The sequence below is a fragment of the Marmota marmota genome, unplaced genomic scaffold (genome assembly GCF_001458135.2).
Source record: "Marmota marmota marmota unplaced genomic scaffold, marMar, whole genome shotgun sequence".
NCBI classification, from domain to species: Eukaryota; Metazoa; Chordata; class Mammalia; order Rodentia; family Sciuridae; genus Marmota; species Marmota marmota.
The window spans coordinates 6,660,425-6,675,501 of record NW_026000294.1 but is presented as its reverse complement, the minus strand read 5'-3'; the positions used below and the strand labels follow the sequence as shown (position 1 = coordinate 6,675,501).

The window sequence follows — 15,077 nt, the reverse complement described above, 5'->3', positions numbered from 1 at the left end:
AGCTTAGCAAATCGAAACGTGGGATTTGGAGGCTGGCTTTACAGCATGTGTGATTACTTCCTTGCCGGCCGGAAGTGTTCTTTTCACAAAACAGCCTTATCGAGCTGCAAGTGTTTAGCCTCTAGGTTCCGTCAATTTCCAGGTTGCTCTCGAGTTTCTGTCCCTGACCGGAAAGGGTGTGTCTGGACTACAGAAACAAAAATTATGTTGCGCCCCTTGGCGGCCGGTGGAAGGATTGTGGTCTGCTCGTATACTTCCTGGAAATGGGCTTTCAGGTATGTTATGATTTCCGTAAATCAGGACATAATTCAGTAAAACACTTTGGACACACGAAGAAGGAATACAGAGAAAATACCCATATTATTACCGTTGGGTTTAAAAAAAAAATCTGCTATCTTGCCATGCCCGCCTGTAATCCTAGAGACTCAGGAAGCTGAGACACGAGGAGCAAAAGTTCAAGGCCAGCGCTGACAATTTAGGGAGACCCTGACTCAAAGAAAAAAGGGCTGGAGATGTAGTTCAGTGGTGGATAGTCCTTGGGTTCAATCCCCAGTTCTGGGGCGTGAAGGCGGCGTGGGGGGGGGGGGGNAGAGAGAGAGAGAGAGAGAGAGAGAGAGAGAGAGAGAGAGAGAGAGAATTTTTTAATATTTATTTTTCAGTTTTCGGTGGACACAACATCTTTATTTTACTTGTATGTGGTGCTGAAGATGGAACCCAGCGCCCCGTGCATGCCAGACGAGCGCGCTACCGCTTGAGCCACATCTCCAGCCCATCTTTGCATATCTTAAGGTTTATTCTCAAGAGTTATTTAATGGAAATGAAATAAAATTATATACCATCAATGAAGAAAAAATTGCAACATGGAAATCAGCACCTACTCACTTTCTATTATTAGCCAAAATCTCTGGAGGGGAAGGAAAGAGGACTGGGGATGGAGGTGGGAACAGCTGCAGTGCCTGCTTTGCTATGTGTCATCCTGATGGGTAGATTCAGTAATTCTTATATTTTTTTGTGACTAGATTTTTTTCTGAGCTGAAAATTGCCGCTACCAGCTATGTTTGGGCCTTTGCTTCAGGCACTCTTGGGGTATGATTTAGGAAGCATTGCCAGTCCTAATGGGATAATTTAGCACTGGGTCCCCAAAATCACATGGTCTATAGTTCTGTGTTGAAGAATTATAGGTTTTCAAGAGCTGGGAGTCAAACAAAAACCAAGAGAAGAAACAAAACAAAACAAAACAAAACAACAACAACAAAAAAACCCAACCAAACCAACAAACAGAAAAGACAAAGCACCCTCAGAGTTCATCCAATGGTATCCAAACCTTTTTCAAACATTAGAACTTGTTCAAATCCAAGTTTATGTGTAAACTAAGGCAGATAATGTCAGGACCCCTTCAGACCCAGGCCCTGCACCTGGCTAAGATGCTTTTTTCATTCCCAGGGGCCATCATTGCCGCTGGGCTAGCTGGAAGCTCCAAGTGCCAAGGCATTTATATCCCTCCAGAGTGGCCCTTAGTCTGTGATGCACTAGTTCAGGAAGACAAGAGCCTAACTCCTTTGCCTGGGGTCAGCACGACTCAGAGATGTGACTCACATTCTACAGAGCCAGGGATCAAGCCCAGGCCACCCGCTGAGGGACTCTGCCTCAGGTCACACCCTCTCATGGCCTCCTCCCCTTCTCATGCTGGCTTCCTCCACTTCTTTAGAAGTCTCTCTTGGGAGAGCTTCCTTCATCAATCACTAGCATATGCAATTTTTCATTTCAGAGACTCCTCTGGGGGTACCCAGTCTATGACAGAGCCTGACTGATAAAAATGGATGGAGAGCGATATAAAATTTCTAAAAGTGAATTGGGGTGATGGCTGCATGACTTTAAAAACAATCATGAACTGTCTATGTCTTGTGGGTGAGTTTTATGATATGCAAATTATGCTTCAATAAAACCATAAACAAAACCAGAGCTGGGGCTGTAGCTCAGTGGCAGATGTAGCTCTGTGGCAGAGCACATGTGAGGGCCTGGGTTCCGTTCCCAGCACTGCCAACAAGAGCAATAAAAGCAGAGGTGCCACAGTATGGGAATGATGTCTGCAGACCACGGCTGTGTCTGATTTACTCACTTTCTATCACAGAGTGAGATTGAAAGTGTCTGGGTAGCAGAGGGGAGAATGGAGGAGAACAGTTAACATTACATAAAGTTTCAGAGTTGAAAGGGCCCTTCCAAGCCCAGGGCAAAACTTAATTGCTCTGATGCTGCCAGTCCTGAAGCCACATCACTTGGCCTACCCCAGAGGTCAGCAGCAGCATCAATAGATAGTTCCCAATCCCCGTTACCAATAATGATGCCTTCTTACCTGGAGTTACTCATCTCTCTCTGCCTTGGGACTTTTTTTTTAGGCACAGAAGTTACTTGCAGAGAGGACAGAGGGGCTGGAGGGTTCATTCTCCTGAGATCAACCCTCAACCCAAGCAAGCTCGGAGTTGGCTGGTACTTATTGTCACAGCCTCTTCACCCTTTGGTGGCTCAGTTTTGAGGGATTGTTTTTCACTGTCTCTCTGATGGGTCCTGGCTAGATTGAGTTCCAGGTGCCCATGCTTATTGGGCCACCCATTCTAGACTTTTCTTTCCTTCTGTACTCCTTCAGAATGTTTCCTTGGATTATGTCCCAAATAAAAGAACTTCACCCAAGTCTTTGTCTCAGGGTTGACTTTTGGTGGGAGCCAAGGTAAAACATGCAGCTTGGGGTAGACCTAGCCAGAGTCTCCAGTCAAGTTCCAATTTCTAGGAAAGGAGATTGCCAAGAGCCAGGGCTCTGTGGGGATAGTTGGGGACAAGGGAGCCCGGTGATGCTGTTTTCCTAGGATAGGAGGCAGATATCCAGCTGGAACTGGATAGTTATGGCTTTTGTTGTAGCTTGTTGTTGAAGGTTATAGTTTGTTGACGTAGGGCAGGGAGAATATTTCCTGATGACACCAGCCAGTGTTCCTCACATGTTCCCACTGGAATCAGGGCTCACTCTGTAGCCAGAGAGATCTGCAGGTCCCGGGTAGAGCTGAGCTGAAAAGGCAGGGACAAGCAATGGGTGGCTCCCACGCCCCAGCATATTGGCTTTTGAGAAGGTCAGCCAGCTGGATGGGCAGTCTCTCCGGGATGATAAGGGCAGTGAGCCCTGGGACCAGGCTGTGGGGCTTGAGACTCAGAACAGACATCTAAGAGGCTGAGACATCCTTACATGTTGACTTTGGCTTTCTGATCTTATCGAGGGCAAGTCACTCCTTTATGGGCTCTGGAACATGGTCCTCCCACCCATAGGTTAATCCCAAACTATTTAACAACCAGTAAGATGAACCAAAATGGCCCTGTGTGACTAACCAGAAGGCTCTACTAGTGCATCCTTATCAAGGGCCAGTCCTGTTCAAAGCACAAGCGGGTCAGCATTGCTATGTGTGTGTGTGTGTGTGTGTGTGTGTGTGCACGCACGCATGCATCTGTATGTGATTATGTGTGCAAGAGAAAAAGAGACAGGCTGCAGTGGTGGTAAGGTCTTCCAGCAGTAACCATAATACTTTTTGCAGAGCATCTGCTATGGATGAACCTGACAATGTCCGAAGTGTTTTTTTTTTGTTTGTTTATTTTTCATTTTTTCCCTTAACAATCCTATGTGGTAAATGAGTATTTCCATTTTACAGATATAAGAAGCAAGGCTCAGCGAGAAAGAACCAGAACTGCCATTGGAGCCTAGATGAGATCTTTGATTTTATTTTTCAGATGCTGAGCACTTAACTACCAAATACACATACCCATAGCACATTGTTTCTGTGAATCTCCGCTGGCTCAAGTCCTTATTGGTACATCCAATCTGCCTCCCTTTAAGAAGCAGAGCACCAAATTATAAATTAGCAAAGCAAATCAATATAGAGTGGATGATTGCATTTTTTTTTTTGTACTGGTGATTGAACCCAGGGGTGCTTAACCACTGAAACACATCCCTAGTTCTTGGTATTTTTAAATTTTGAGACAGGATATCACTAAGTTGCATAGGGTGTTCCTAAGTTTCTGAGACTGGCCTTGAACTTGTGATCCTCCTGCCTCAGCCTCTTGAGTTGCTGGGAATACAGGCATGTGCCACCACGCCAGGCTGAATGATTGCATTTTAAATGGATTCTCCTGTTTATGAAGTAATGCCAAAAACAAAGAACTTTTCTTGTATGCTGAGTTCAGAATTTGATATGCAGTTCTGTTTCCATAGGATTTTTATCTCTATTTCCCCTATCACTCATTTAGAGCAATGCAAACAATTCATATTTATGAATGTCTTTTGAGAAGTGAAGAATCCTTCACTATCTTTCCCAGGTCTTCAAACCTTCCATGCAGGGATTAAAATCCCCATTTCATGGATGGGAAAGGACAGGCACAGAGAGATGAGACTTAGACCAGTGAATGGGGACAAGTCTGGGCATTTCATACTTCTATACCCCTGCCTGAGCATCTGTGGGCTGTTTCTGGTGGTTTCCCTAATCTAAGACTCAAGGAGGAAAATTCTTCCTTTAAAAAAGTTCCCTGAGAGTCTTCATGGCCAGCATGGAGCAGTAGTTTGGTCTTATTAAACTTCCCCAGGAGTGATTTTTCTAGTGCCCAGAAGGCATTTATTTCTTACTGTGCTCTATACAACCTTTCACTTACCCACATTTCCAGAGGGCCTTGATCAGAGCTGGGTTGAAGCTTGCTTTTATGCAGCCCATCAGTACTTTCTATGCCCACTTGTAGGAGAAATCAAGGTTATGGGGGCCAGTTGTGGACCAGCCAGGAGTCTTGATGTGTCCCATGTCTGTGGAAATTGCAAGGCTCCAGTAATACCTGGGGTTCTCACAATGGCTTTGGGAGCTTCTCCCCATTGATGCACGTGTTTGTCACACATCCCTCCGTGGGCAGGTTTAGTTCTCACTGTCACCTCCTGGTCCAGGCAACCATGGCTAGTAGGTGGATGGGCTAAAAGAATGTGAGATGCTCAGTGCAAGTGCATTCCCAAGGAGCATGTGTCCTGTTCACGAAGGCTCAGTAGCTGGCATCCTTATTGGATAAGGAACTAGCTTGGGAGTAGGGTAGTGAACAGTGGCTCCTTCCTTCCTGTGAAATTAATCTGCTGAAGCATCAGACCAGGCCAGGGTAGGTGCCATTATTATTCTTGTGTAAACTTTGTGATCAGCTGCAAATCAGAGGCACTGCACTCGTTAGTGGTCTTTGACTTCTGTTATGGCTGAATGAAGCAAGTGGCCATATGTAGACTGTGTTGGTATTTTATAAGATTACTTCCAAAGACATGCTTCACAGACTTTATATATTCTTATTTTGTGTTTGTACTGATAGGATTCAGCCTCATTCTGCAGTGGAATTGAGTTAACATACAACAGAAGCACATACAATAAAACAGTAAAATATAGCTTAGAAGAACAATTCAAGTCTAGAAAATACAAACAACATCTCTTTTTCTTTTTGTTTCCTGCTTTGTGGATCTCTAAAACTGAGCTTATTTATTTATTTATTTTTTATTTTTTTTGATGATCAGGGTATAAATAAAACAGGCAGAAAAGTCAACAAGTCATGATAAGAAGAAGTCAGGAATAGGAGGGAAAGAAATCCAAGTATACAGGCCACAAATCTCTTCATGAAAGTAATAGAATCGTGCCTCAATTTCAGCTCTAAACTTTATTATAGCCAATGTTCAAAGGAGAAAGGAGTCAATGTATATTTCTTACTATCAGAGATAATACAACATGACTGTTTTCCAAGGGTAGTCAAGATTTTAGGACTTAAATCTGAAAGAAATCCCTCAAGGATGATTCCAGAGGAGTCATTCACTGTTGGTGTGGATAGAAAAATTCTCTGGGAAGCCAGTGAAGGGTGGGGAAAGGTCAGTCTTCGGGTGACCTGACATCATTCAAAGATACTAGAGCCCTTGAGAAATTCCTGCTTTCTTTCACAAATGTCTCTTGTTCTGAGGGCCCTGGATGGAAGCTGGGCACTGCCAGAGTTGAAGGCTTATTCCATGAGAAGGACCCAGAAGGCAGGGTCACACTGATGGTCAGGAGTGAGACTCAGAAATGAAAGGAGGTTTATGGACAAGGTGGCAACCAGCCTGAATGCTATGTTTGTATCCCTACTAGAAATGCCAAGAACAAAAGAGTGGTGGCTGGGTCTCAGGAACTATTACAGACACCAGATTAAAAAACGGAGACAATGAAGGTAGCAGGGTCCCTATATAGGTTAACAGTGTTGGGGCCACAGGCTGGATTTCCAGTTGTGCCTTTTCTCTCCCATGTGGAGATTGCCCACTGGGTCCACCTTCAATAGGGCAGAGCAGTCCTACCAGAGTGAGATTCAGAGTGACATCAGAGCAGTAGATGACAACATGATCAGGTGGCTGACCCATCTCCACCCAATTCAACCCCAGCAAGGGTCATCAGTTTCAGCAGAGGCTTGTCCCCTTGTAGGGCAAACTTGCCTAGGGGTTTGAACACAGAAGGTGATGGAGAGACTGTCTGCTCTGAGACAGCTCTTGGAGGAGCGCAGGTGCAAGCTCTATGTCCAACCAGGTCTCTGTACGTCCATTGGCAATGTCAAGGGGAGTGAGGTGAATGCTCTCAGGGAAAGCTATGAGGAGCAGATGCGTAACTCAACCAAAGGAGGAACTTGGGCAGGGGAGTAGGACCAATGGAACAAGGAGCATGATCATTTAAAATAAGCATAATCAATATCTTCAGGGGGAGCAGAAAGTAGGAATAAACAGTTATGAAGAAAATTCATTAGCGGTAGTAGGTGTGATAAATGTATTTGTTTAAATAAAGCACCCAGTGGGTGAGTAGAAGAACATTGGGGATTTGACTCAGAATGAATCAGTGAGAGTGACATGAGGTCACTCATCTTATAGCAGGTATCAGAAAGAGATGAATGGACGGGAAGAATGAGGAAAAACAGCATGGAGGCTGGAGTTAGAAGTGTTGACATTTTCATTCATGACACCCAGAAAGAGGAAAATGAGTAAATGAAGTAAAGGAAAAAAAATGAATATTTGAGGAATTCATGACTTAGGATTTTCCAGACTAAATGAAATCATTGAGGCCAAACAGGATAGATACACACAGGCACGCGCACACACACACCCCTAGACACATTATAAATACATTTAGATGCATCAAAGTCAGAGAAGCTGGGTGTGGTGGCCCATACCTGTAGTCCTAGCTACTTGGGAAGCTGAAGCAGGAGGACTGCAAATTTGCAACCAACCTAGGCAATTTAGCAGGACCCTGTCTCAAAATAAAAATAACAGAAAGGGCTGGGGATGTGGCTCATTAATAGAGTACTTACTAGCAGTGCAGGGCCCTGCTTGGTTCACTCTCCAGCACCCCACAAAATTTTGGAAGCTTTTATCAAATCCAGTTTCCCTGAGATAATCATCTGTGAGTCTGTGTAAGTCATGAGGAAGGATAGAGAGGGCCTTAGTGAATTTGCCATAGTAGTGTGGTCCTTTGCAGTTAGTTCATAAATAGTTCATGCCCTTCTGTGAACCCTACAACATTTTATATTTCATTCTACTTTCAGAAGGAGAGAAAGAAACACTTGTTGAATGCCTACATTGGGCCAGGACTTACAGAAAGTACTTGACAACCTTGAATTTCATCTGAACTAGCAGTAAGAGTTGATAAATCCTCCCACTCTTTTGTGTTCCAAAATTTAATTGCAAAGGACTACATTGCCCTGCTCTGGCAAATTTGCTAAGATAAAACTCTCTCCATTCTTCCTTGGGACTCCCTTAATACTCACGGATAACTCTTTTGTTTACCTGCCTCTATAAAGCTCTGAGTTTCCTTAATTGCCCTGTGTATTTTGTCTTTTCAATTAAGTTGGTTTTGTCTTCATTAATTTACAGATAAGAAAGCTGAACCTAAGCTACATGGTTTAAGATGGAACCATTAAGAAAGAAGGGAGCTGGGGAAAAAAAATCAAAGAAAGAAGATGGGTACAGTGGTGCATACCTGCAGTCCCAGCTACTTGGGAAGCTGAGGCAGGAAGATCACGACTTCAACACCAATCTAGGAAACTTAGTGAAACCCTGTCTTAAAATATTTTTTTTATACTGGGAATTGAACCTAGGGTCATTTTATCATTGAGCTACATCCCTGACCCTTCTTGTTTTTATTTATTTTTATTTTTTTATTAGTTGCACATGACAATACAATGATCTTGACAATTCAGTGATCTTATTTTTATTTTGAGACAGGATCTCACCAAGTTACTGAGGACCTCACTAAGTTCCTAAAGTTGGCCTCAAACTTATTATCCTCTTGCCTCAGCCTCCCAAGTGGCTGGGATTACAGGTATGTGCTACCACACCTGGCTTCAAAATAAAATTTTAAAAGGGCTAGAGGGGTAGTTCAGTGGTAGAGTGCTTGCCTAGCATGCTAGTATATGTGAGGTCCTAGGTTCAATCCCCAGTAATGCAAAAAAATAATAATAAAATAAAAAGGGAAAAGGAAAAAAACCCTTTTGATTTCCTCTGAAGCCCATGCTCTGCTACAACCTTTAGACAAGGGACTAAATTTACCTATATTACAGATCTGCATCTGAACAGACAGCTTCAATGGCAGGGGCCCCCAGTGTTTAACACAGTCTCAGGTCCCACTTCTGTTTAATCCTTATTTACTAAATGATTCCCAAATAAACCACATCAACTCTCAGTAAGATAGTGTTGCAGCATTTTTCAACCTTTCTTTTTGATAAGTATTAAGAACTCAAGCCTCTTTTTCATAAAATAATTTTCTCTTGTTTAGTCTCTTTCGTACTGCAGTAACAATATGATTTAGTTCCCCTCTGTGCTCTAAAAGCAAAACAGCACTATGGATTCAAAATTTCCACTCAATCCCTTAATCTACCTAAACAGGGCCTCCATTCCATTCTTCAAATTATGTATTCTTCCATGAAGTACAAGCTAGTTGAGACAGGAAGGATCATCTATTTTAGGAGTCTATCACTATCATTTTTAAAAAATTTTTTAAATGTTTTTGTAGTTGAAAAGACAAAAGAATGGCTTTATTTTATTTGTTTTTATTTTTATGTGGTGCTATGGATCAAACCCAGAGCCTCACATACGCTAGGCAAGCACTCTGCCACTGAGCTACAGCCCTAGCCCCTCTATCAGTGTCTTTCTAAGGCAAGTACTTTTCAAATATTTTGGATCCAGACTCATTGTAAGAAAGACATTTTACTTCATGACTCTTTTCACACATACATATGTGTAACTAAAACAAAAGCTAAAAAAATACTTACATTTACTAAGTGCAATTTAAGCTGGCTATGGTGACACTTGCCTGTACTCCCAGCTACTTTGGAGCCTAAGTCAGGAGGATCACAAATTCAAGGCCAGCCTCAGCAATTTAGTGAGATCCGGTTTCAAAATAAAAAGGGATGAGGTTGTAAATCAGTGGTAGACCATTTTCCTAGCATACACAAGGCCCTGGACTCAATCCCCAGTACTGCTAAAAATAAATAATTAAAATAAATGAACTAGACAATGTGAAGCGCACTTTTAATCCCAGCTATTCCCAGCTACTTGGGAGGCTAAGGCTGGAGGATCACAAGTTCAAAACCAGCTTAGGCAACTTAGCAAGACACTATCTCAAAATTTAAAAAAGGGATTGAGATGTAGCTCAGTGGTAGAAAACTCCTGGGTTCAACCCCAAGTACTGGAAAATTTTTTTAAAAAAATGCAATTCAGCTCTGGGCCTGGGAATTTAGCTCAGTTGGTAGAGCACTTGCCTAGTATACACGAGGCCCAGTGTTGGATCATCAGCACCACAAGAGAAAAATGCAATTTAATTCTGGTTTACTTTGTTTCATTTTTTTAAAAAAATGCTACTCATCATTGCCATGTAATTAGGTCATGGACATATACAACTAGCACCTGAAATTCAAAACATCCCCATATTCATCCTAGACACCCATCTAATACAGTAATGAAACTACTCCTTACTCTCTATATAACATGACTTTGCAATTCATTATCATTAGCATGACATTACTTTTCCAGAACTCCCCTATTCAGGCAAATGGACATATTTTTCATTAAAAGATTATCACATCAACTCTTCAATGGAAAGCATCAACAGAGACTTTCAAATTCCGTAATCCTCTTTCCTCACCTCAAAATTCTTTCCTTGCTGTTTATACCAAACCTAAACGGTTCTATCATAATCCTTACCTAAATCTAATCAAGTCCCTGCATTGAAAGACCCACCTTGAGCATTACACTTCTCAAATTCTGGCCTGGCCTTCCACCCTCTGAGCCCAAGCTTTGCAAGATGGTATTTTCCTTTTCCCTGTAAGCAATAAACAGCTTTGTCTTATCAATAGCCTAGTAATATTTTGGAAGTCAGCACAGAATACAGATATAACATGGGGTTTGTTGTGGGTTGTGGGGAAACTTACAAGTAAGCAGAGGAGTGGCAGAGTACACATAGTCTCCCAAACTCTCCTTGTTCCATGGCGTAGTCCAGTCATAGATAACCTATATGAACTATATAGTCAGAGTACAAGCAAAAGGGACCTGCCTGGTTAGGCAGACTATACTACTATGAGCACTCCAGGAGAACAGAAGCTCCACCTCTACACTGGGAAATTGGGCGAGAGAACACCTACTTTCTCTAAGTAACAAGAAATGTATCAGTGATCTCTCAAATCAGGAACAATGCTAGGGAGTGTGCACACCCAGGGCCAAGGTCTGCATACAAAGGGCCCTAGGAACAACAGCCTTGCCCTCCAGGAATACTGACATCAGTGAAAAGAGAAAGAAAATGAACTTGCAGGTCATCCAGATTTATCTCTCATCAGTTGTCCCAGAAGTATTTCCATAAATGACTATTGGGTTGCAATCTGTAGTTTAAAAAAATACTTCTCAATTTTGGGATGATTAATATGTTCATTATATTGGTGTTGGCTATGGTACATAAGTGTCTGCATATAAGAAACTCATCAAATCTATCTTCTTTCTTTCTTGGGCTCTCCCATTGAGCTATACCCATTTTTTTGCACTTAATTAAAGTTTGCAGTTTATTATATGAAAATTATACCTCCAAAGCTGTGAAAAATTAATTAGGGGGCAGGTGAGAATGAAGGTAATAAGATTGTTCACTCATCAATAATTGTTAAAGCTACTTTTTTTATCTTTGAAATATCCTTTAAGTTTTTTTGTTTGTTTGTTTGTTTGTTTGTTTGTTTGTTTTTGTGTGTGTGTGGTACTGGGCATTAAACCCAGGGCCCTTTACATGTTAAGCAGGTGCTCTACCGCTGAGCTATACCTCAGTCCTAAAAATTTCCTATGTAATTTTAATACAAATTTTGCCACACAAGTGTTCTCCCCCCCAAAAAAAAAAACTCTCAAAAAAGAATAACAACAAAATTCTGTCCTAAGAGCTGAACCATGGCTATACAGTTATAAAGAGAATGGAGAGTTAAAGTAACCTCAAAGCTCCAGCAGACACAAGTTTCTTTGGTGTCTTATGCTACTCTGGTGAGAGAATTTCTAATATCCTGAAGACTGAAATCTGAAGCTATATGGTAATTATGCATTCAGTAATTCATTGAAGAACTTTATATAGAACACCCATGTGTACCAGTTATTATTCTAGGCAAGAGGATACAGCAACAAACAGAACAAATTCTCAACCCTCATGGAATTTACATTCTATTGGAAGAAAGAAAATAACCTACAAGAAACCCTGTGATTAACTATATGGTGAAATTTCATGTAATGATCAGAGCTATGAAAAAATGGGTATGGATAGATAAGAGAGTACCTGGAAGTTCAAGGTAAGCCTCTAAAAATGGGTTCAGTCTAGACCCAGCTTTTCCTGTCCGAGCTGATTGGTCTACTTCCTTCAATTTAAAATTGAAATAGCAATGCTGACTTCTGTACCTCATTTTGTTCATCTGTTTAATGATCCAGTGCTTCTCTGTGTTGAGACCTGTATATAGGGTTGAAAACCAGAGCTTGGGGGCCTGGTATCAATGAGGTGGAAATTGTTAAATTCTGATCCTCTACTGACCATGGTTTGGGAAATACTCCACTTAGGGAATTATGACCCTAGATGGATCTTGAATACTACTGCCATGCCTGATGTCACCCACCACCCCTTAATGTTATTTTATTTTTTTCAAGCAGGTTTTCATTTACAAAATATATAAATGGTTAGCTACGTAAATTTGACTACATAAATATTGGGGATATTTCAAATAGTATCTTTTGTTATAATATTCCTTCCCATCATCTCCATAATCCATGCTGATATACAGTTATGTATCTTTCCCCGTACTCAACCAAATATCCCTAGGCATAGGTGCACATATTGTTTGTTTTCCAAAATGGAATCATTACATAGAATTTTCTGAGTATTACATTCAACAATATCTCCCTTTTGAATCAACTGTTATAGCTACACTTATTTTTTAATTTTTAATTTATTTTTTATTTTTGTGCATTGCTGGGGATCAAACCCAGGGTTTCAAGCATGCTAGGCAAGTACTGCACCACTGAGCTACACCCTCAGCCCTCAATTCTTTTTTAATGGCGGCATAATACTTGGTAGCCCTGTTAGGAAGAGTAAACAGGCTCTTTTAAAAGAAGCCTTGATTTGTACAATTTGCTTATTTCCATAGTGTAAGTTTCTTGCTGTGGGATATTTTAAGCTACTGATGTAAAATTACTAAATGCAGAATTGGGAAGAGATTCACACAATTGGCTTTAACCTGTATGAACCAGCTCAAGAACAGCACTGAAGGTCAGAAGTGGGGATTAAACCCACAGCCTCCCACATGCTAGGTAAGTGCTCTACCACTTAACTATACCTCCAGCCCTGGGCTCAGTCTTATCATGCCAAGACTGCAATATAGCCAAACATGGTATAAAACAAAACATCTTTCAGGGGCATTGCAATATTGTAGGAAAAGAACTGGATCCAGAGTCAACCAGTCTGTCTTTGAGCCAGATATGGGCCACTATCCAGCTCTTTGGATCTTGACCTACTTCCTCTACCTCTCCCAGCCTCAGGGTCTTGGGGGTTGCTTTTGATTTGCTTGGGTTTTGTTTGTTTGTTTGTTTGTTTGTTTGTTTTTGTGGTGCTGGGGATAGAGTCCAGCACTTCTCATATGCTAGGCAAACACTCTACAGCTGAGCCACCCTCCCAGCCCCTGAGTCTTTAGTTTTAGCATTTATTGAGCTAAAAATATCTACTACTAGATTATGGCTTCTCAAACTCAATATTGTTTACAAGGGTTTTGGGGGAGTTTGTCTGTTTGTTTGTTTGTTTGGTTTTTGGTAGTGCTGGTGATTGAACCATGCTAGGTGAGTGCTCTACCACTGAGCTATATCCCCAATCGCATTATTGATACTTTAACCCAAACAATTCCTTGTTGAAGTTGCCCTGTGTATTTTAGGATATTTACTAACATCTCTGGTCCCTAGCTCATAGTAGTACTATGCACTACTAAGCACACCATACCAGTTGCGCTTTCTCACTTCTCAGATATAACAATGAAAAATACCTCCAGATATTACCAAATATATTTTGGGGGTAAAATCTCCCAGGGTTGAGAAACACTTCCCTAGATCATGGAGTTATTGACAGGAATAGACATAAAAAGCACATTACAATTTGTTGTATTTTTGTTTTGTTTTGTTTTGTTTTTTACAAATATTTAGACTTTTGATTAGAGAAATACAGAAACATACTGGTTTGTGAGTCAAACAAATGAAGGTGTGGGATAATTATGCCTTCATTTGGAGAGATGAGAAGAAATGGATGAAAATAGAGTGACCATTTGTCCCAGTTTGCTGGGTTTTTCTGTGATGCAAGACTTCTAGTGTTAGGTCCAGGGGAAAACAAGGATATCACTCTAGTTTTTAAAAAGTCATTATGTGCCAAGCACTACATGCTATGTGTACTATATGCTAAGCACTGTGCTAGCTACTTTATACATGCTATTTAGTCCTAACAAACCTGTGGTGAAAGTAATATCCTTATGTCCTTGGAGAAGCAACTGAGGCTCCATGCAGTAGGATGGTCTAGCTAAAATCATAGGCATCTGGGTAGGTTCCCTTAAAGCAGGTGGGAATGTTTCAGAACTCCCAGAACTGTAGAGGTCTTCATTCTGAGGTCTTCCTCTATATTTCTTTTCTTGGCCCATAATACAGAAGCCCTGTCAGAATGCAGCCAGTGACTTGCTGGTGATCACATCAATACACAGTTCTAAACATATCATGGCCAGACTCTTTATAATGAAGTGAACTGGAGTGAGCCTCTTGTGAATATCAACAAAATCATCTCCAAGGGTAAGGAAATGGTCAGGAGCAAGGGAGGAGTCACAGGTACATTCATTTGCAAAACAATCTTGGTTCCTTCTTAGCCATTGACCCTTTAGTAGAAGGTGGGAGTGGGAGAAGTGATCAGAGCAAATCCCCTGTGCCCTTCCAGAGCTCACATTTTCTCAGTGCCCCATCATTTTCCAAGAGTCATCAGCATTACTTCCCAGCCCCTAGCAAAAAGAGAGTTTTACCCCTGGAAAACTCTTCCCAGTTGCCTGGCATCAAAAGACATTCCCAGGCCTTTTGGAAGGAAGCTGTCTTTCTGAAAATGAGGAATTTCTTTAGGGAAGTCTGGGGCTTTCTCTGCTAATTATGGGGGAATGTATTATCTGTCTGTGCTCTCCTCTCTGACTGCATTTTTGTGTCCTGAACAGCTATCCTTGTTATAGCCTTAACAACTTGAAAACATACTTGCATTTGCTACTGGTACTTCCAGTGGAATCCATGAGTTGCTCGTTTCATTCCAATGAGTAACTTTTGATAAAAGGCCCAGGATTTATTATTATTGTTGTTTGCCTAACAAGAACTGCCTACTGTCGGCACTGTTTTACCTGTTCTCTTGAGTCCAAGGCTACCAGAGAATAATGTTCTTCAGTATCCTCCCTCCCACTCCTATTCTCTGGCCTCCAGCCAGCCAGAGAGATTTCAGAAAGGGCATGAGGAA

At 41.5% G+C, this 15,077-nt stretch overlaps 1 protein-coding gene across 2 annotated transcripts in view; it reads left to right on the top strand.

Moving 5' to 3' along the window:
* The first annotated feature begins 86 nt into the window (after nt 1–86).
* The window catches only part of LOC107155695 (potassium voltage-gated channel subfamily C member 1-like), a 43,973-nt gene continuing 28,982 nt past the window's right edge, over nt 87–15,077 (top strand). For both annotated transcript variants that reach the window (XM_048797195.1, XM_048797194.1), the window contains exon 1: nt 87–275. The gene's annotated coding sequence lies outside the window, so the exon portion shown is untranslated. The remainder of the gene's footprint in view (nt 276–15,077) is intronic.